The 20,991-nt window shown below is 41.5% G+C and overlaps 1 pseudogene; it reads right to left on the bottom strand.

Annotated features, from left to right (window-relative positions):
• Positions 1 to 17,003, bottom strand: part of LOC101612965 — a 29,313-nt pseudogene extending 12,310 nt beyond the window's left edge.
• Between the last annotated feature and the right edge of the window lie 3,988 nt (positions 17,004 to 20,991).

The raw sequence follows: 20,991 nt of genomic DNA on the forward strand, positions 1-20,991 counted from the left end.
CCAGATGCTTGGAAGTTGCATGTGGTATGGAGGTCCCAGTTGTCTGGAAAAGCACAGTTCATCATACTCTTAAGGTTACTTTGACCAAATTGTGTCAAAAACCTTATGAAAATTGTGCCTATAACCTTGATCTGCATAGGGCCACCTCTAAAGGCAAATTCAAGCTAAGCCCCTGTAGAATGTTATGTGAATGGTCCCTTCTACAAGGGACCATATGTTAGATATATTCTAACAGATCTAGGTATGAAAGTTGAACTGGAAATAGAGCATTAATCACTCTAGGGCAGGTGATGTCAGCCCTTAAGGTTTGTGAATCTAGAGCTTCCTCATCCAACTGGGATGAAATGTCACCCATGAAGCAGGGGATTGGGTATGTCTAAAACCAGAAAGTCAGAATCCACTCAAGAGCAGCTTAATTCAATCTGGACAGGTCTTATTTACTCCTACTAACAACTTACTATTCCCTTAAATGACAAGTTATTACTCCCTGGGTCCATCATACCAGAGTAAATAGGTGTTTATTCTTGCAAATCTGGACTGAGATTAAAATAAAGCTAAGAAAATTTAAATAGATAAGTAGAGCTAAGCTTGTTACTTTACTCTCCTAGCTTGTCTATTAATTCATGTTATTTTAAAAATATTTATTTATTTGCAAGCAGAGAGAGATAGAAGAGAGACAAACAGAGAATGGGTGTGCTAGGGCTTCTAGCCACTGCAAACAAACTCCAGATGCATGTGCCACTTTGTGCATCTGGCTTTATGTGGGTGTCTGGGATTGAACTTAGATCTTCAGATTTGCAAGCAAGCACCTAAACTTCTGAGCCATCTCTCTAACTGAATTCATGTTATTTTAAATTTTTTGTTATTGGTATTCGTCTTTCTTTCTTTCTTTTTTTGTTATTCAAAATATGGTCTCACTCTAGCTCAGGCTGACTTGGAATTCATTATGTAGTTCCTGGCTGGCCTCAAACTTATAATGATCCTCCTACCTCTGCCTCCCAAGTGCTAGGGTTAAAGGCATGTGCCACAACACCCGGCCAGGCTGATTCTTTAATTGTTGACATTCTTTTTATTTATTTATTTATTTTTTTGAGGTAGGGTTCTCACCCTAGCCCAGGCTGACCTGGAATTCACTCTGTAGTCTCAGAGTGGCCTTGAACTCACAGTGATCCTCTTACCTCTGCCTCCCAAGTTCTAGGAGTAAAGGCATGCACCACCACACTCAGTTTTTTTCTTTCTTTTATTATATTTATTTATTGGAAAGAGAGAGAAAGATGAAGATAGATAGATAGACAGATAGATAGAGAGAGACAAAATGGTACTATAGGCCATACAGCCACTACAGATGAACTCCAGATGCATGTACCATGTGAGTCTGGCTTATGTAGGTCCTGGGTCCTTTGGCTTTGAAGACAAGCACCTTAACTGCTAAGCCATTCTCCAGCCCAATGTGTTGATATTCTTCATGTTTACCAGACTCTTCGAACCATGTCTAGTCCAGTTGTAACACTGATGCGCTTAGCAGGTCAAGATAGCACATAGCCCCTTTGTCTCATTCTTTTGCTTAAATTCACATGCTGGCAAATAATCTCCAAATGTAAGCAGAAATTCTGCTCTTCGCTCTGAATAATTAACCTTTGTATCATGACCATGTCTCCTCTCATACCTGAATGGAAAAATAACTCAATGGTCAGAATTTTTCAAATCCTGGCCAGACTGTTGGATATCAGTCTCCAAATCCCTCTCAATTCATGACCATTCAGACTCCTTGGTGTTGTGAGTGACTAATTTCTCCACAGTTCCTATCTTTACTGGGAGATATGATTAGAGGCTCTCTCAGATAACGTACCAAGTACTAGTGATCACCCAGGACCTAATACATTCGGTTCCTTGCTTCTGTTGGCACCTCTATGAAGGAGTTTTATTATGTGCTCCATGGCTATAAATTTTCCATACCTCATTATTGCTACTATAATTACCTGACTGATATCACTTCCTATCAACAACAATTCAACCAGATTCTATATAAAGAAAACATAGCATAATAAACCTTCTGGCAGCACAATGGTGGAGTTGGGACATGTGCCCAGGCTAAACAGTGGGGCTGGACACAGGTTCGTGGCCCAAAAAGAGTGCTAAATTTTTTGCTGCACATGCTTAAAAATGCAGAGAGTAAAGGGGGCACTTAATAGGATGGTACTGTACATATGTAAGTAGAAGAACAGATTAATGGGGGGGGGGTGGAAAGGCCTGAATGAAGTCAGGGTAAGAGACTGAGCAAAGGAAAGGTGGAGGAAAAGCTAAGTAAAATCTAAGAGGGTATGAATAAGTCATATGGAAACCTACTCTTTTGGACAGTGGGACAAGAAGCCATAGATTGTTATTAGAAAATTTTCAGTGCTAGGGATGGGATGCCTTCCAGTGAGTTCTTGGCCAAGGAGGTCCTTAGTACCCCTAAAACATTACAGGCTATTGCCAGGGCTCTTGGTTTCCCACCAGAAATAGATGGTAAGACCCTATTGCTGAAGACTCCACATACTTGGGCTGCAAGATTACTGAGAAATCCTGCTGCAGCTGAGCTGAAAACCTCCTCCATGTAGACCAGCTGACAGAAAGCTGGAAAAAGCTATGCTGCATGCAGTTCAATGGGAGAGAGAGAAATCACCAGTGAAGATATTCAACAGTGGATACTGCAAGCCTTAAATTTGGCCAGCCAGGCCAAATGAGGCAATGGGTGCAATAGTGGCATGTCTGTTATGGGGGAAACCAACTGCCCTCTAATTGGACTGGAGACCCATTCCATGGGAAGGGAATACATCCCTGATACTGAAAACCTATGATGGAGAGGGGGCTGGAGGGATGGTTTCACGGTTAAAGTGCTTGCTTGCAAAGCCAAAGGACCCAGGTTCAATTTCCCCAGGACCCACGTAAGCCAGATGCACAAGGTGATACATGTGTCTGGTGTTCATTTTCAGTGGCTAGGGGCCCTGGCATGCCCATTTCTCTCTCTTAAATAAATAAATAAATAAATAATATAATAAAGGGGGCTGCAGAGATGGTTTAGAAGTTAAAGCATTTGCCTGAAAAACCAAGGGATCCCAGTTCAATTCTCCAGGACCCACATAAGCCAGATGCACAAGGGGGCACATGCATTTGGAGTTCTTTTTCAGTTGCTGGAGGCCCTGGCATGCCCATATTCTCTCTCTCTCTCTCTCTCTAAAATAAATAAATAAATAATATATTTAAAATATATCTATATTTAAACACACCTACAACAGGGGTAGTCATGAGCCCTAGGGGTGTAACATCTGCTGATGTCTGGCTAAATGTATATACTATGCTCATCAAACTGCCCAGTAAGCATGTCTCTTAATGTTCATACCCATATATTAATGCTACTCTCACTTTTGTTAGAGAGGTTTCTCTTTTCAGATGGCAATGATCTCTGGGATGACTCAGAAGGCACCATAGTGCTGAGATGAAGTGACAGAAGAGTGCTTAGCACTGAAACATCTCTATCACATCTTTCAAGGCTCAGGGTCCATTTCAGAAGAGGTGGCAGAAAGAATATAAGAGCTAAAGCAAGGGTAGGACTCCTTACAATGTGCTCCTCCATATACAAAATGGCCTGGATATCCATGACCTCACAGTGCCTAACACTACCTATATAAGACCATCATAATAGGAGGAAAAGGTGATAAAATCAAAATATAAGAGATACTGATGGAGAGGGGAAAATGTATGATGGAAATTGCAGTTGCAAAGGGGAAAGTGGGTTGGGGGTGGAGGGAGGGAATTACCATGGGTTATTGTCTATAATTATGGAAGTTGTCAAAAAAAGAAAGAGAGAAAGAAAACAAACAAAAAACCCCATCAAAAAACAATGCAGAGAGTAATACTGAATATAAGGATTTAGATGTGGATTCTCTGATCAGTGAGTATATTCAGGTGAACAAAGCACCCAAGATGTACCCTGTACTTACAGGGCCCATGGTCAGATTAACCTGTACATGAGCTCTTCCTGCCAATCTGAGATGATCCTCACTGAAAAGGTACAGATTGTTCCTGAGCCACAAGAGGAGGTTGCACAGGAGAAAAAGGCATCCCAGGAAAAAACTGAAGGAAAAAGCAAAACAAAAAATAGCTTAATGGCTTGTGGGGGGAAAAAAACCACCTGACTCCTGGAACTATTTAGATCAAGCATGTCAAGAGAATAATTACATTTCTCCCTTGTATTTAGGTTATGAGAGACTTAATATTTGTGATGTCCAGAATCCAAATTCTCTCCATTATTAATCTTATTTAATTTAATTACTTTATTTATTTGAGAGAGAGAGGATGAAAATGGGCATGACAGGGCCTCTGACTCTGCAAACAAACTCCAGACACATTCTCCCCTTTGTGTGTCTGGCTTTATGTGGGTACTGGGAAATCAAACTCAGGTCATCAGGCTTTGTAAGTAAGCATCTTTAACGGACCCATCTCTCCAGCCCTCTATTACCAATCTTTAAATGTTTTCAAAGTAACTCAGGACCCAATGGCCAAAGTTCCAGACTCCATCAGTTACTGATACTGGTTTTATCTAATCTAGAAAGCTTTGTCTGGAGATTCAGACCTCAATTTACATGTGTCAGGAGTCTTATGCATTCCAGAAGCATATCTGTTTGTTTGTGGGGGCTCTGGAGAAAACCCATGGGTCTGTGGTTGTCTGGACAGTTGGCAAATTGAAGAAACTTTCGGGGGCACCTAGCTATACCTCTCTATATCTACCAATCTCAAGAAACTAAACATAGGACTAGATGACTAAACTTGTTTTCAAGAGCTGAAAGAGAGTCCTCAGGCTATTTACATTGTTGCCAGGAAGATGGATTTTGGTAAGCTTATGACAGACACTTCTTTTTTGGTGGGGGGCAGGCTGAGGGTAAGTTGATATGTACTTAAAAATGATTAGAAACCTGTCAATCACCCTGGTAGAAAATGAGGAATGAGCAGGGTATGATAGTGCACACCTTGAATCCAAGTATTTAAGAGGTAGAAGTAGAAGGATAGCCATGAGTTCAAGGCCAGCCTGATACTATATAGTGAATTTCAGGCCAGCTTGGGCTAGAGTGAGACCCTACCTCAAAGCAACACCCAAAAAAAGTAGGGCTACAGAGATGGGTGACACATCTGGAGTTATTTGCAGTGGCTGGAAACCTTGGCATGCCCATTCCTGCTCTCTCTCTCCCTGTTTCCATCAAATAAATAAATAAATAAAATATTTTTTTAAAGTAAATAAATACAAGCGGGATGTGGTGGTGCACGCCTTTAATCCCAGCACTTGGGAGGCAGAGGTAGGAGGATTGCTGTGAGTTCAAGGCCGCCCTGAAACTACATAGTGAATTCCAGTCAGCCTGGGCTACAGTGAAACCCTACCTCAAAAAAAAAAAAAGTAAATAAATACAGACAGAAAATTGTTCTACAGAATTTAAAAGTCATAAGGTACGTGATGGCAATCAATATATTATGGATATAGCTCAATCAGGAATTATAATAGTAATATAGGACAAATAAATTTAATTCTTTTTTGTGAAAATAGGGTCTCACTCTAGCCAAGGCTGACCTGGAATTCACTATGTAGTTTCAGGGTGGTCTTGAGCTCACAGTGATCCTCCTACTTCTGCCTCCTGAGTGCTAAGTTAAAGGCATACACCACATCTGGCAAGAAATTAAAATTCTTATGTCCATGACATTAGAAGCCAAGATTATCAGTCCAAGAGAAAAGTGATACAAATAAATAACCAAAGAAGTAGGGCTAGAGAAATTGCTCCCTGGTTACAGGCACTTACTTGCAAATTCTGCTGGCCTGGGTTTGATTTCCCAGTACCCATGTGAAGCCAGATGCACAAAGTGGAGTAGCAGGAAGAAGCTCTGACATGCTCATATTCACGTGTGTGCTCTCTCTTTCTCTCTCTCAAATAAAAAAGAAGTAAGCCAGACGTGATGGTGCACACCTTTCATCCCAGCACTCAGAAGACAAAGGTAGGAGGATCGCTGTGAGTCCAAGGCCACCCTGACACTACATAGTGAATTCCAGGTCAGCCTGGGCTAGAGTGAGACCCTACCTTGAAAGAAAAAAAAAAAGAAGTAAAACTCTTAAATATTAAGGGTAAAGAATATTAGATATTAAGAGTAAAACTCTTAGAATATTGATATGAATTTAAGATATATACATATTTTTTTAATTTTTTTTTGTTTGTTTTTTGAGGTAGGGTCTTGCTATAGCCTAGGCTGACCTGGAATTCACTATGTAGTCTCAGGAATGTCTCAACTTTAAGGCTGTTGTCCTACCTCTGCCTCTCGAGTGCTGGGATTTAAGGTGTATGCCACCATGCTGGGCAACATATATATATACACTTTATTTTTATTAATTTATTTGAGAGAGAGAGAGAGAAAGAAAGAGGCAGAGAGAGGGAGACAATAGGAGCACCAGGGCCTCCAGCTGTGAACAAACCCCAGACACATGCACTACCTTGTGCATCTGGCTTACTTGGCCCTGGGGATTTGAACATGGGTTCTGTGGCTTTTGCAGGCAAGCACCTTAGCTGCTAAGCCATCCCTCCAACCCTTAACTATTATTATTTTTTTATAACACTAAGTAATCTTAAATACAAGGCAGCAAGTATAAGTTAGAAGTGACGTTTGTCATTGGGAAGACTGACATGGAGGGAGGAAAATTGGAGGAAACAATTGTAAGTCACATGAGCATCTTTTCACCCCCACTCTCTCCATCCATTAGCGAGTTGTCAGTAGCTCCATTACTATTATTAAAGACCTTGTATCAGCCGGGCGTGGTGGCGCACGCCTTTAATCCCAGCACTCGGGAGGCAGAGGTAGGAGGATCGCCGAGAGTTCGAGGCCACCTTGAGACTACATAGTGAATTCCAGGTCAGCCTGAGCCAGAGTGAGACCCTACCTCGAAAAACCAAAAAAAAAAAAGAAAAAAAAAAAGACCTTGTATCACTGCATTGTTTTGCTCTAAAGTTGCTATAGCTACCAGGCCAAAGTATTCTGTATCTCAATGTGGCCTCATGTAATCTCCAGGGGAAAATGCCTTACATTTCACTCCTTTCCTCTGGCTCTTACATTCTTTCTACCACCACTTCCACAAAGTTCCCTGCCTTGGATGTGGTGATATGTCTGTTGCCCATTTTTGAGCATTTGATAGCCATGTTACATGAACAGTTACTTGTTCTCAGCAGTCTAACCCATGAGAAGTGTCTCTATCAGAAATCACCACCACTGCAAGTTCTCCTCCACCACCAAGGCAGGCAGCAACAGTATTAATAGCAGCAATACTCTACGGGAGCAAGCATAGATATTTAGCAGGCAATGTGACCGGGCCATCACATCTATCTAATGAAACAATAGCAGTGGCTTCCCCACCAGGACTATGACCTCCCCAGCCACAGGCTTTTGACCAGGTTTACAGCACCAAACAGGCTTGTGTTTGGTCCTATAAAAGAAGACAGCTTCTTCTGCCATTATGGAACTTCCCCTGACCTGTAAGCTTCAATAAATCCCTTTCTCCATAACTGTGCCTGGTCTGGAAGTTCATCTCAGCAAACCTGAAGCTGTCTGCCACAAATATCAACTTATTAAGTACCCCCTCTATCCCTTTTTATTCCCTTTATATCCCCTTTCTAGCTTACTGGCTACTGAGTTTTATTCCTACTCATATAGAAATACAATGATTTGTAGCTAGGATCCACATATGAGAGAAAAGATGTGACATTTGGCTTTCTGGGCCTGGGTTACCTCACTAAGTATATTCCTTTCCAGATCCATCCATTTTCCTGCAAATTTCATAATTTCACCTTTCTTTACTTTTGAGTAGAACTCCATTGTATAAATGTGCCACATCTTCATTATCCACTCATCAGTTGAGGGAGAGCTAGGCTAGTTCCATTTCCTATCTATAGTGAATAGATTGTCAATAAACATGGTTGATCAAGTATTTCTAAGGTAGTGAGCAAGTCCTTAGGGTATATGTCTAGGAGTGGTATAGCTGGGTCATATGGTAGATCTACTTTTAGCTGTCTCAGGAAACTCCACAATGATTTCCACAATGACTGGACCAGATTGCATTCCCACCAACAGTGTGGAAGGGTTCCCCTTTTCCTCATCCTTGCCAGGATGTATGGTCATTTGTTTTCATGACAGAAGTGAGATGGAATCTCAACGTAGTTTTAATCTGCATTTCCCTTGTGGCTAGGGATATATAATATATTTTTTTAGATGTTTATATGCCATCTGCATTTCTTCTTTTGAGAACTCTCTATTTAGTTCCATAGCCCCCCTTTTATTTTGTTTTTGTTTTTGTTTTCAAGGTAGAGTCTCACTCTGGCCCAGGCTGACCTGGAATTCATTATGTCGTCTCAGGGTGGCCTCAAACTCTCAGCAATCCTTCTACCTCTGCCTCCTGAGTGCTGGGATTTTAATTCACCATGCCTAGCAATACCATTTTTTAATTGGGTTGTTTGATTTCTTATTATTTAGTTTTTTGAGTTCTTTGTATATTTCAGATATTAATCCTCTGTCAGATGTATAGCTGGCAAAGATTTTCTCCCATTCTGTAGGTTGCCTCTTTGCTCTATTCCCAGTGTCCTTTGCCATACAAAAACTTTGTAATTTCATGAGGTCTCAGTGGTTGATCCATGGTTTTATTTCCTGACCAATTGGGGTTATATTCAGAAAGCCTTTGCCAGTACCAATCTGCTGAAGGGTTTCCCCTACTTTTTCCTCTAGCAGTTTCAGAGTTTCAGGTCTGATATTAAGGTCTTTGATCCATTTGGACTTAATTCTTGTGCATGGAGAGAGATAAGGATCTATTTTTATCCTCTTACAGATACATAACTACCTACTAAGCCATCTCTCCAGCCCATGTTATTCTTTTTTTTTTTTTTTTTTTTTTTTTTTTTGGTTTTTCAAAGGAAGGTCTCACTCTAGCCCAGGCTGACCTGGAATTCACTATGGAGTCTCAGGGTGGCCTCGAACTCATGGCTATCCTCCTCCCACCTCTGCCTCCTGAGTGCTTGGATTAAAGGTGTACACCACCATGCCTGGCTGGCCATGTTATTCTTTATAGAACAATTCCAACTAACAGAAGTACGATAGAATAAAATTTCAGAAATTACAAATGTAGAATTAAAATACAATACTTGTTCTAAGCCAATAGTACTAGAATTTTCACTGACAATAGAAGTGGTCTATGTTTACATTGTTACTTAGTGGCCACTGTGGTTATTAAACATTGAAACATCACTCACAAGAAAGAGGAAGTGAGCCAGGCATTTTGGTGCACACCTTTAATCCCAGCACTCAGAAGGCAGAGGTAGAAGGATCATCGTGAGTTCGAGGCCACCCTGAGACTACATAGTGAATTACAGCTCAGCCTGGACTAGAGTGAAACCCTGCCTCAAAAAACCAAATTATATTTGTCTTTGCAGCTATTATAGTTTGAATGTAAATTGTCTTTGACAGACTCATGTAGTTGAATATTTGGATCCCAGCTGCTTTGAGAGGTTGTGGAATCTTTAGGAACCTTTCAGGAGGAAGTGGTTCTCTGAAGGGGTGAGTAGAGGTGTGGGGGCTTTGAAGTTTATGATCTTCTCTCCTTCTGCCCCATCTCTTCTTCCTGCACTGCCAAGTTGTGAAGAGGAGGGTTCTCTGCCACATGCTCCTGCCACTATGTGCTCTCTAAATTTCCCTAAACTATGACCTGAAATAAACCTCTCCTTTCATAAACCAAAAACAAAAACAAAAACAAAATTGGAGGAAGAAGTGAATTTATAATTTTTTGAGATGTTTTAGATTAAATACAAACCTTTTCACATGCTAAGCAAGTGCGCCACCACTGAGCTACACCCATAGTCACCTAAATTGTATTGAATCTTCTTTAATTTGAAGTAACCACATGGACAGGCAGCAGATAACTATTGTCTTGGACAGTGCAGAGCTAGGACATGATTAGGTTTGGTTACTAAAACTGTTGAAAGATTGATAGGAAAGTTAGGAATTATTTGAAACAGAAACATAACACCATAGCAAGACAGATCAGCAGTCTAGAATTGGTAGACCTTTCAGAATAAGCAGTAATTTATCAAATAATTGTAAGAAAAAAAGAAGGGAAAAAGCATGAAACCTACAGATTAGGGACCTAAAAGACAAATCAATCAAATGTAGAGTGTTCCTTGTTGAGAACCAACTGGGTACTGGAATTAAAGGTATGCTTGGGTTCTTCAGAAGGTATAATTCAGTACAAAGGCTATCTGCAAAGACTTTACTGAGGCAAACAAGAGTGAGGGACAGTGAGTAAGACAAGAAGCAGAGAAAAAGTCACCACAAGGAAGCACTGTCACACTAGCTGCACTAAGGGTGATTCTTTAATACCAAAAGACCTTCCAAAAAGACACGTGTGCCCTGTTTTAGAACTGTTGATCTAGAGTAAAAGGGGTTAACAGACAGAAGGGGTTCGTTTTTTGGCGGGGGGAGGGGTTTCAAGGTAGGGTCTTTCTCTAGCTCAGGCTGACCTGGAATTCACTTTGTAGTTTCAGGTTGGCCTTGAATTCACGGCCATCCTCCTACCTCTGTCTCCCAAGTGCTGGGATTAAAGGTATGCACCACCATACCCAGCCAGTAGAGGTTCTTCTTTTTATTTTTATTTATAGTTTTTACAGTCTTTTAAATTTTTTATTTATTTATTTGAGAGCGACAGACAGAGAGAGAAAGAGGCAAATAGAGATAGAATGGGCACACCAGGGCCTTCAGCCACTGCAAGTGAATTCCAGATGCGTGCACCCTTTTGTGCATCTGGCTAACTGTATCCTGGGGAATTGAACCAAGGTCCTTTGGCTTTGCAGGCAAGCGCTTTAACTGCTGATCCATCTCTTCAGCCCTCTTTTTATTTTTTAATATTTTATTTTATTTATTTATTTGAGAGAGAGACAGAGACAGAGACAGAGAATGGGCACACCAAGGCCTTCAGCCACTGTAAATGAACTCCAGTAGCATATATCATTTTGTGCATCTAGCTTACGTAGGTCCTGGGGGACCCAACCTGGGTCCTTTGGCTTTGTAGGCAAGTGCCTTAACTGCTAAGCCATCACTCCAGCCCCAGAAGAGGTTCTTATTCCTCATTTGTCTATGTATTAAGTGAGGATATGGGTGAAGCTTAGTGATAGGATATATTTGTGAGGTTCTTGCCTTGAGTCCCCAGCACCCTCCCAAAAGTATTTTATTTTGTTTTGTTTTGTTCTTTGAGGGAGGGTCTCGCTCTAGCCCATGCTGACCTGGAATTCACTATGTAGTCTCAGGCTGGTTTCGAATTTTCAGCAATCCTCCCACCTCTGCCTCCTGAGTGCTGTGATTAAAGACATGCGCCACCATGCCCAGCTCCAAAAGTTTTTGTCTTTGAGAAATTCCATCAACCAGGATCTAAATTGCTGTATGCTAGCCCACACAGAAATCAATATCTTCTCTCCTAGTAGCTTCAACAATGGCTGATTAGAGTTGACATATAAATATAGTCATCTGTATCTGCAGGTTCTCTGTGTGGATTCAACCAGCCATATATCCATATTAAGAAAAATATTCATAAAAAGTGACCTTTTTATCGAACTAGAATAGACATCTTTCTTATAATATTCCTTGGCAGTTGGTTGGTGGAAGTCATGTTCACCTATTTATTTATTTGAACTAGGGTCTATATTGTTTAAGCTAGTCTTTAACTCCCGAGTTCCAGTCATTATCCTGCCTCAGTCTCCTGAATGCTAGGATTACAAGTATGTGCTACCATGTTTGGTTTATGATATTTTGCCCAGGGGACTTGAACATCCACAAATTTTGATACCTTGGTGGGGAGGGGGAATCCTAGAATCAACCAATTTCCATGGATAACAAGGGAATTGTTAAACAAGCGATAACAAAGGGCAACTGTGCTTTCAAATACTCCAGCCCCCTCTGCAATCTGAGTCCCACTCCATTTCCCAGAGTTCCTCAGGGAATTAGGCTCAGATTGCTCACGGTATAACTGACAGTGCACCCTTGACTGTCTTCCCTTCCCCTGCCTCATTTCTTCACTCCACTACTTGTTTTCTAGGATCACAGCTCACATTAAATTTGAATCATTGCCTTAGGGCCTTTTTCTGGGGGAACAGTAACAAGTGTAAAATTGATCTAGCATCTATGCCAGCATGGACAGAGCCAGAACCCTGGCAACTGGGAATTTTCCAGATGAGGAAAAGTACAGCTTCCCTTGAAGTTCGTACGTAAGAGAAACGGCCCTACTGAAAGCTAGGAATCCATACCTAGCTATAGACACATACTTCAAAGCTGCTCCAGCCTCAGGCTCTGCTCCCAGACATCCTGCAGGCCTGCTTTCTTTCTGTCTTCTTTGAACCTTATCCATAATCAGTACCTTAGCCCTGGCTTGCTGGGATTCATAGCTAAATTCTACTGTCTCTCCAGCCATTATTGATATGCTAATATGGTTTCAGCCTGCTTAATTTGGTAAGCACAACAATCTGTGTCACACATATAGGCCAAGACTTTGGGCCAGCTGACTCTACACAAGGTTACTTGCAACCCTCCCCAGCCTTGGGGTTCCTGCCACAGAACACAGAGAAGCCACTTGCCAATGGCTTCTTAGATACTAGGAATTGGTGCCCGTGACTTTGGTGGCAATGTGAGATGAGGACCTCTGTGTTGGTGTCAGAAGCCTTGATCAAAACCCCAGCAGCACTTTGTATCAGAGCTTCAGGCTAGAGCTAGAAGCATGGTACCCTGACAATGGACTTTAATGAGAGTTATGTTGCACAGGGGACAGATTTTCTTAATCAAAGCAACAAATGAGGAATTGGATAGCTCCATGGGGTTGCCATACTGTCTTGATGGGAGTCATCTTGCACAGGGGATAGATTTTCTGAGTCAAGACAAGAAATGAGGAAATAGATATCTTCGTGGGGTTGCCATACTGTCTCAGTGGTAATATCTCCTATTAGGGTAAAGAGGCTTCCAAACTCATGTTGCCTGTACTAGTTATCTTTTGTTGTGAGGCAGATCAAAATTGAGCAGTGTACAACAGTTTACAACCCTCATAGTGGGCTAGAGAATGGTTGAGTGGTTAAGAGCACTCCCATCTAACCATGAGGATCTCCCAGGTCAGAGCCATGCCAAGGTAGACTACCCAAGCCCCCGGAAAATAAAGCTCAACCTGGCTCCACACGTTTGTAACCCCAGCCCACAGAATGAAGAATCAGCAAGGGAGACCCTGTTTCAAGGAAATATGCAGGCGAATCACAGGAGAAGGAAATCCAACACTCTCCTCTGGCTCCACAGGCATGCACATGGGAGCATGCATTTGCATGTGCATGTGCATACACCACACAAACACACATACATACACACACACACAAATCCTCACAGTTTTTGTGGGTCAGGAATTCATGGGCAGTTTAGCTTGGTGGTTTTCTTGCTCAGGGTCTCTCATGAGCTTGTAAGCAAGATGTTTCAGAAAGATGTCAGACAGAGCTCTACTCACAAGGTTTGACTGGGGCTGGCGAGTCCACTTCCAAGTTAGAGCAAGCTCATTTAGGGGAAGGTCTTAGTTCTTTACCCTGTGAGCCTCTCCACAGGCTGTTTGGGTGTCCTAACATGATGGCTGCCTTCCCCCAAATAAAGTAGTGGTTAAGCCAAGCATGGTGGTGCACACCTATTCCAGCACTTGGAAGGCAGAGGCAGGAGGATCACCATGAGTTCAAGGCCGCCCTGATACTATATAGTGGATATTCCAGGTCAGCCTGAACTAGAGCAAGACCCTACCTTGAAAAACCAAAACTAACTAACTAACTAACTAACTAAATAAATAAATAAAGTAGTGGTGAAGTGTGGAGAAAAAAGATAAGGAGGTTATATATATATGCTATATCATAATTCTACCATTCTGTATTTGCTAGAATTGACTCACTAAGTCTGGTTTATAATATAAGGGAGATAGGAAATAAAAATCTAACTTTTAGGGATAGGGAGATTGCTCAGCAGTTAAAGGCACTTGATTGGAAGGCCTGATGGCCCAGGTTCACTTCCCTTGTACCCACATAAAGCCAGATGCACAGAGTGGCACGTGCATCTAGAGTTGGGTTGCAGTGGTGGGGCCCTGGTGTTCTCTCTTTCTCTTCTTTCCTTACAAATAGATAAATAAATAAAAATAAATAAGTCTATGGTAGCTTAAATGGATGGCCCCCAATATATTCAGGATTTTATTAAAGTTTGTAATTTAGATCTGTAGTCAACTGGCTGGAGGAGATGTCACTGTGGGTGGATCCTAGGGTTCAGCCCTGAGGTGTGGGGATCACTTTGGAATTCCAGTCTAAAGAGATGCAGAGTGCTTGAGTTCTGCGGGAAGTTCCTGAAGTGTGCTTGCTTGCTTTTTGGTGATGCTGGTGTAGCTTATGGCTCCTCTCTGTCTGCTTAGTCCTGTGAAAAGGGGGCCAACTTCTTCTGCTTTATGATACTTCCCCTACTTCAATAAAAATCCCTTCCTCCATAACTGTGCCTGGTTTTGAATTTCATCTCAGTAATGTGTGGCTGTCTACTATAAAGTCTAACTTTTGAAGCCTGGTGTGGTACATATCTTTAATCCTAGCACTCAGGAAGATGAGGTAGGAGGATTGCTGTGAGTTTGAGACTAGCCTGGGATACAGAGTGAGTTTCAAGTCAGCCTGGGCTACAATGAGACCCTGCTTCAAAAAAAAAAAAAAAAAATCCGACTTTCATGCGGGTGTAGTGATGACACCTTTAACTCCAGCACTCAGAAGGCTGAGGTAGGAGGATTTATATGAGTTTGAGGTCAGTTTGAGACTACATAGTGAATTCCAGTTTAGCCTGGGTTAGAGACACACTCTACCTTGGAAAAAAAACAAAACAAAAAAATTCAACTGTTAAAAGGAATGTCAAAGAATTAGTGGACTTTTTTTTTTTTTTTTTTTAAAGCACCACAATAGCTAGCCTTAACCTGGATTATGTGGTCTGTTCAAGCTTCTATTTCTTTTTTCTTCCGTTTTTTCTCCTCAAACTCATGGAGATCCTCCTATCTTGTTCCCCCCACCCCCATGCTGGGATTAAAGGCGTGTGCTACCACACCCTGCTTCTCCCTCGATTTTTCTAATACCTTCTTATACAGTCTTTAGAATAGCAGTTATTGATGAAGGCTGTATAGTTACACAACATATAAGAGACCACATAAGGTTGTCTCATAAAATTATATCACCTAGTGATGTTTGAATAATGATGAAATCATCTAGAATACATTCCTTTCTCCCTTCCTTCTTCTTTCCTTCCTTCTTTCCTCCCCCCTCCTTCCTCTCTCTCTCTCTTTCTTTTCCTTTTCTTTCCCTTCTTCAATCCCTCCCTCTTTCCTCCCCTCCTTCCTTCCTTTCTTTTTTGTTTTGAGACAGGGTCTCCTTGTAGACTGGCCTTAAACTCTTTATGTAGCCAAGGATAATCTTAAATTTCTCATCCTCCTGCCTCCACCTCCAAAGTGCACAAGTGTGCGCCACAATACCCTTTTTAAAATGCTACACTACCTTCATAAGACCATCATAAGAGGAGGAAAAGATCATGACATCAAAAGTAAAAGAGAGACAGATTGACATGGGGAAGGGGTATGATGGAAAATGGAGTTTCAAAGGGGTAAGTGGGGGGAGGGAGGGTATCACCATGGGGTATTTTTTATAATCATGGAAGTTGTTAATAAAAAATAAATAACTAAATAAATGCAAATACTATACTTGGGGGGCGGTGCTGGAGGGATGGCTTAGCAGTTAAGGTGTTTGCCTGCAAAGCCAAATGACCCAGGTTCAATTCCCCAAGACCCATGTTAGCCAGATACACAAGGGGCACACACGTCTGGAGTTTATTTGAAGTGCCTGGAGGCCCTGGAACACCCATTCTCTCTCTCTCTCTTTCTCCCTCTCTCTCCCTCTTTCTCTGTGTCAAATAAATAAATAAATAAAAATTAAATAACTTGAAAGAAAATGCTGGGGAGGCTGGAGAGCTGGCTTAGCTGGTTAAGATGCTTGTCTGTGAAGCCTAAGGACCCAGGTTCGAGTCTGCAGTACCCACATAAGCCAGCTACACAAGGTGTCACATGCCTCTGGAGTTTGTTTGCAATGGCTGGAGGCCCTGGTTGCCCATTCTCTCTATCTCTATCTGTGTCTTTCTCTGTGTCTCTCAAATAAATAAATAAATAAGAAAAAAATTTAAAATAAAAAAGGCTATGGTGGGGATCAAACTCAGAGCTTTATTTGTGCACACTTGGTAAGCACTCTATCAACTGAGCCACTTCTCTGCCCCTGCCAACAACACATTTCTCAGAATGTATCCTTGTGGTTAAGGAGCACATGTCTGTACTAGGATTAACTAGCATTTTCTTAATTATTGATTAGAATGCCTATCTGTATTTCCTAGGAGGAAATTCAGTGGCTTCCTTTTGAGCCCCTCTCTTTTCTATTGAATTACCTAAAAAAATAATCTGGAATTTATTCAATCTAAAATAGTTAATCCAGCCTCCAACCAAGCAATGATTGTGCCCCTAACTTGTGATAAGTAGGACATCTACAGGGAGCATTAAATGAGCAGCAATTTCACATCTGCACAGTGTGAAGAGACATTGCCAGGCATGGCAGCTGTGAAATGCCTCACTCAGGTCTGCTATGAGAGTATAACTGACTGGCAGGCCCAGCTGCTGCCCTTTGGGATCCCTCACTGCATCTGTGCTAATGCAGTGATTCCTGAGGCATATGGGGCTGCTCCAATAGACAACTTAGTCTCTAGGACTCTCCATGGGTTTGAGAGAGCCTTTCTTGGAAACACACAGCAGTATAAGACTCTTCTTAACTACTCTTTCCTTCGTAGCCATCAGATTTTTATTACAACCTGAATCATTTTCTTACCTTTTCTGGCATCCTTCCCTTTTATCCTTTGCAGTCATTTTCCTTTGTCTGATTCTGTTTTGGCATCCATTTCTCAGTAGGCCTCCCAGGCATGCACAGTGCTGGAACTGGTTCCTATTAGTTTAGGAGAGCAGAGTCTATGTCTTCTCAGTTCTGAATCCAGTGACATGTTGGTAGCTTGAAATAGATCCTAGTGGGAATAGTTGCACTATAGAAATCAACTAATGCTATTTATAAGGGCTCCCCCCTCCCCCGTGAGCATTTATCAGCAGGGAAAGGAAAGGAAAAGAAAGAGGGAGGGAGGAAGGAGAGAAGGAGGGAAGACAGAAGGAAGGAAGGAAGAAAGGAAGAAAGGAAGAAGGGAGAAAAGAATGTATTCTAGATGATTTCATCATTATGCAAACATTTATCGACACACCCTGACATATACCTAACAGAAATATGTACATATGCTCACCAAAATATCCGAATTAAATTTTCAGACAGCATGGTGGCACATGCCTTTAATCCCAGCAACTTGGGAGGCAGAGGTAGAAGGATTGCTGGGAGTTCAAGGCCAGCTCAGGATATATAGAGTGAGTTCCAGGTTAGCCAGGGTCAGAGTGAGAGTCTACCTTGAAGAAAACAAACAAAAAATTTTCAGACTGAAAGAGGGCTGGAGATAGAGCTCAATGGCAGAGTACTTACCTCTACTACATGTGAGGCTACTTAATACTAAAAAAATTAAGTTTTGCTTATTGAGTTTACTCAGTAATTGTTTATTGAGTTTTGTCATAATTGGGTTCATTGGCTTTATGCCTCTTAATCCAGCACTTGGGAGGCTGAGGAGGAGGATCATCATGAATTTGAGGCCAGCATGGTCTACAGAGTGAGATCCTGCCTCATGAAAACAACAGAAAAAAACACCAAAGTTTCCCAGCCTGTTCATAGCATCATTATCCATACACAGTAGCCTCAAACTGGAAATTGTCCAAATTTCTACCAGTAGCAGTATGAATAATAATTTGTCATAACACAGTACATATATGTAGAGAGAGATATGAAAAACTGTATAGAACTGAAAATAAATGATTTACTATATATAAGATGAATTAATCTCATAAATATAATGATTAATGAAAGGAGCAAGACACAAAAGATCTGTACTGTAGGTTTACATTTATACAAAGTAAATAAAAACACCTAGCTAAATAAATCTATGGTGTAGCAAGAGAGTGGTTCCCTTGTAAAGGTAGTAATATGGAGGGGTGAGGGCAAGAGAGGTCCTGGTAATGTCCCAATTCTTGATCTGGGTTCTGATTATCTGGGTATATTCACTGGCTTGTATGTGTATTATCTATTGCTTATATTCATGCTGTACTTAAGGAAAGAGTTGAAAAAAAGCATACTATATAGGTTATTTGTAATTATGAGATATTCTAGGGAGCTTTTGTCCAAAAGGAGAGCTGCAGTTTGGGAATTTCTAATTTTAAGTTTTTCTTCAGGGACATATTTAGTGAGGCCATCTCTCTTTTGACAACATTACTATTTTCATGATGTCTTACCTATAGACAGGAGAAAATTTTGTTCTCTATTAGAGAAATTTGGAGGAGGGAGTGTAAATCCAGCTCATCCAATAGAAACCTTAAGTCTGGGCTCAATGGTAGGGCACTACTGTAACATGCTTAAGACCCTGGTAATGTCAAATAAATAAGTGTAAGAAAGAATGAAAGAAAGTTAATGGATTCAAAACTCGGTTAGTCTCTTAAGTAGGTATAAAGGCCACTTCCTGTACTTGTGTGATTACCTGTGAAGACTACTGGGAGTTCTGCCAACAGCTCAGAGATCTAATCCTGTGCTCCAAACCGAAAGTCTTCTAAAAATGTTCCTGTAGAGCCCACTAAGGATTAGTTGGGATCTTATGTTTGTAAGTTGACCTATCCTAGTCCTTGAATGGCCACCCAGTGGACCTTCCAACAGAGCTTTATTCCCTAGAACTCTAGTGGTGTGTTTTTAAAATTTTATTTATTTAGCAGAGGGAAAGAGAGCGCGCGAGAATGGGTGTTCTAGGGCCTCCTAGCCATCACAAATGAACTCCGGATGCATGTGCCACCTTGTGCATCTGGCTTATGTGGGTACTAGGGAATCAAATCTGGGTCCTTGTGCTTCACAGGCAAGCACTTTACTGCTAAGCCATCTCTCTAGCCCCTCCCAGTGTGTTTTTCCCCAAATGTTCAGAATTAACCTCTTTCACAGGCAATATAGTACCTATTAGCTGAGATCATGACATCTATAATCAAAGAAGCAGTTGGACTCACACAAAATAATGAGTAATGAGACCTTTGGCATACTCAACTATGCTGATATTTCAAATAGTACTGAGTGAGGTCTGGTGACACTTGGGGATGGTCAGATAGCCAATCAGGTAGCTTGTTCCAGGATAGCAATCAACTCTTACTTATAGTAGATGTATGTAGTAGATATACATGGTGGTTGGAATCAGATGTCCCCCATAAACTCATGTGTTTTGAATTCTTGGTCTTCAGCTGATGGCAGTTTGGGAGATGAAGCCTTGCTGGAGGGGATGTGTCTTTGGACACAGGCTTTGTGGTGTCCCAGCTCCCCCTTGCTAGAGTTCAGCTCACTCTCTTTCTGTTGTTTTCCATCTGCTGTGTTAGAGGTGATGTCTATCTAGCCTGTGCTCATGTCATGCTTTCCCCAGTCATCATGAAGCTTACTTCGAGACTGTAAGCCATAAAAACAAAAGAAGGGCTGGAGGGATGGCTTAGCAGTTAAGGTGTTTGCCAACAGAGCCTAAGGACCCAGGTTCAATTCCCCAGGACCCACATTAGCCAGATGTACAAGGGGGCACACACGTCTGGAGTTCGTTTGCAGTGGCTGGAGACCCTGGTGTGCCCATTCTCTCTCTCTCTCTCTCTCTCTCCCCCTCTTTCTCTGTCAAATAAGTAAATAAAATATTAAAAAACAAAGCAAAACAAACCTTTATTCCTCCCATCAGCTGCTTTTGTGTGCATGCATTATCACAGCACTGAGAAGGTAATTACAACACACAAATATACTATTAGTACTTCTCCCAAATTTTCTCAACTAAATCCTTCTTTTGGTGGTGTTAGCTACTTAATGAGACTTGTACAAAATGGCCCTCCCTTACTACAAGGTCGGTTCAAGTCTATGATGCAATTAATGTTCCATGGCTCTCCATGGGATTAGACGGAAGCACAAATCCAAGAGAGACCATTACCTTGTTCTGCTCCCTTTCCTGATCATTCTTCCTTCACTGTGCTTCTTCTGAGAGCACTCTCCTAATAACCTATTCCATCAAATTCTGTTTCAGGCTCTGCTATGAGCCAAACTGGCTGTCTTGGTCCATATTTTGTTGCCATTAACAAAATTCCTGAAACTGGAAAATTCTTAAAGAAAATATTGATTTTTTGATCCTGGAGGCTGGGAAGCCTGAGAGCACCTCATCAGTGAGAACTTTGTGCCATTTCAACTGATGATGGAAAACAGAAGAGCAAGCAGGTATGTGCAGAAGAGAAGCAAGAGAAATCCAAGGATGCTGAACTCACTGTACAGCAATCTGCTTTCCTGGTTACTAATCTAGTTCCAGGAGAATGAGAACTCAGGTGGCAAAGGCATTGACCCATTTGTGTGTGTTGTGCTCCTAACATCTTCTATGACATCCCAATACTGCTAAACTGGAAACCAAGCCTCAACATGAATTTTGGTGGGAACAAATTTTATTCAAACCATAACACTAAACCTGAGGCCTTGTATCAGAGCCAAATATTGTAAAATCCATCCAGGTCTATGGCTTGGAGACAATGCAGAAAAGATATAGAAAGGGATGACACAAAGTCAGAGAATGAAAGAGGGACCTACAGAGAGCCACCTTTCTTGAGTGAAACAACAGTGGCACCTTCACGTCATCTAAGTAGATGCAAACCCCTTTGCCCAGGCAGCTGGTGACAACTTGCTGCAAGATTTTGTTTTTTTTTTA

Source organism: Jaculus jaculus, chromosome 8, assembly GCF_020740685.1.
Source record: "Jaculus jaculus isolate mJacJac1 chromosome 8, mJacJac1.mat.Y.cur, whole genome shotgun sequence".
In the NCBI taxonomy this organism is placed as follows: domain Eukaryota; kingdom Metazoa; phylum Chordata; class Mammalia; order Rodentia; family Dipodidae; genus Jaculus; species Jaculus jaculus.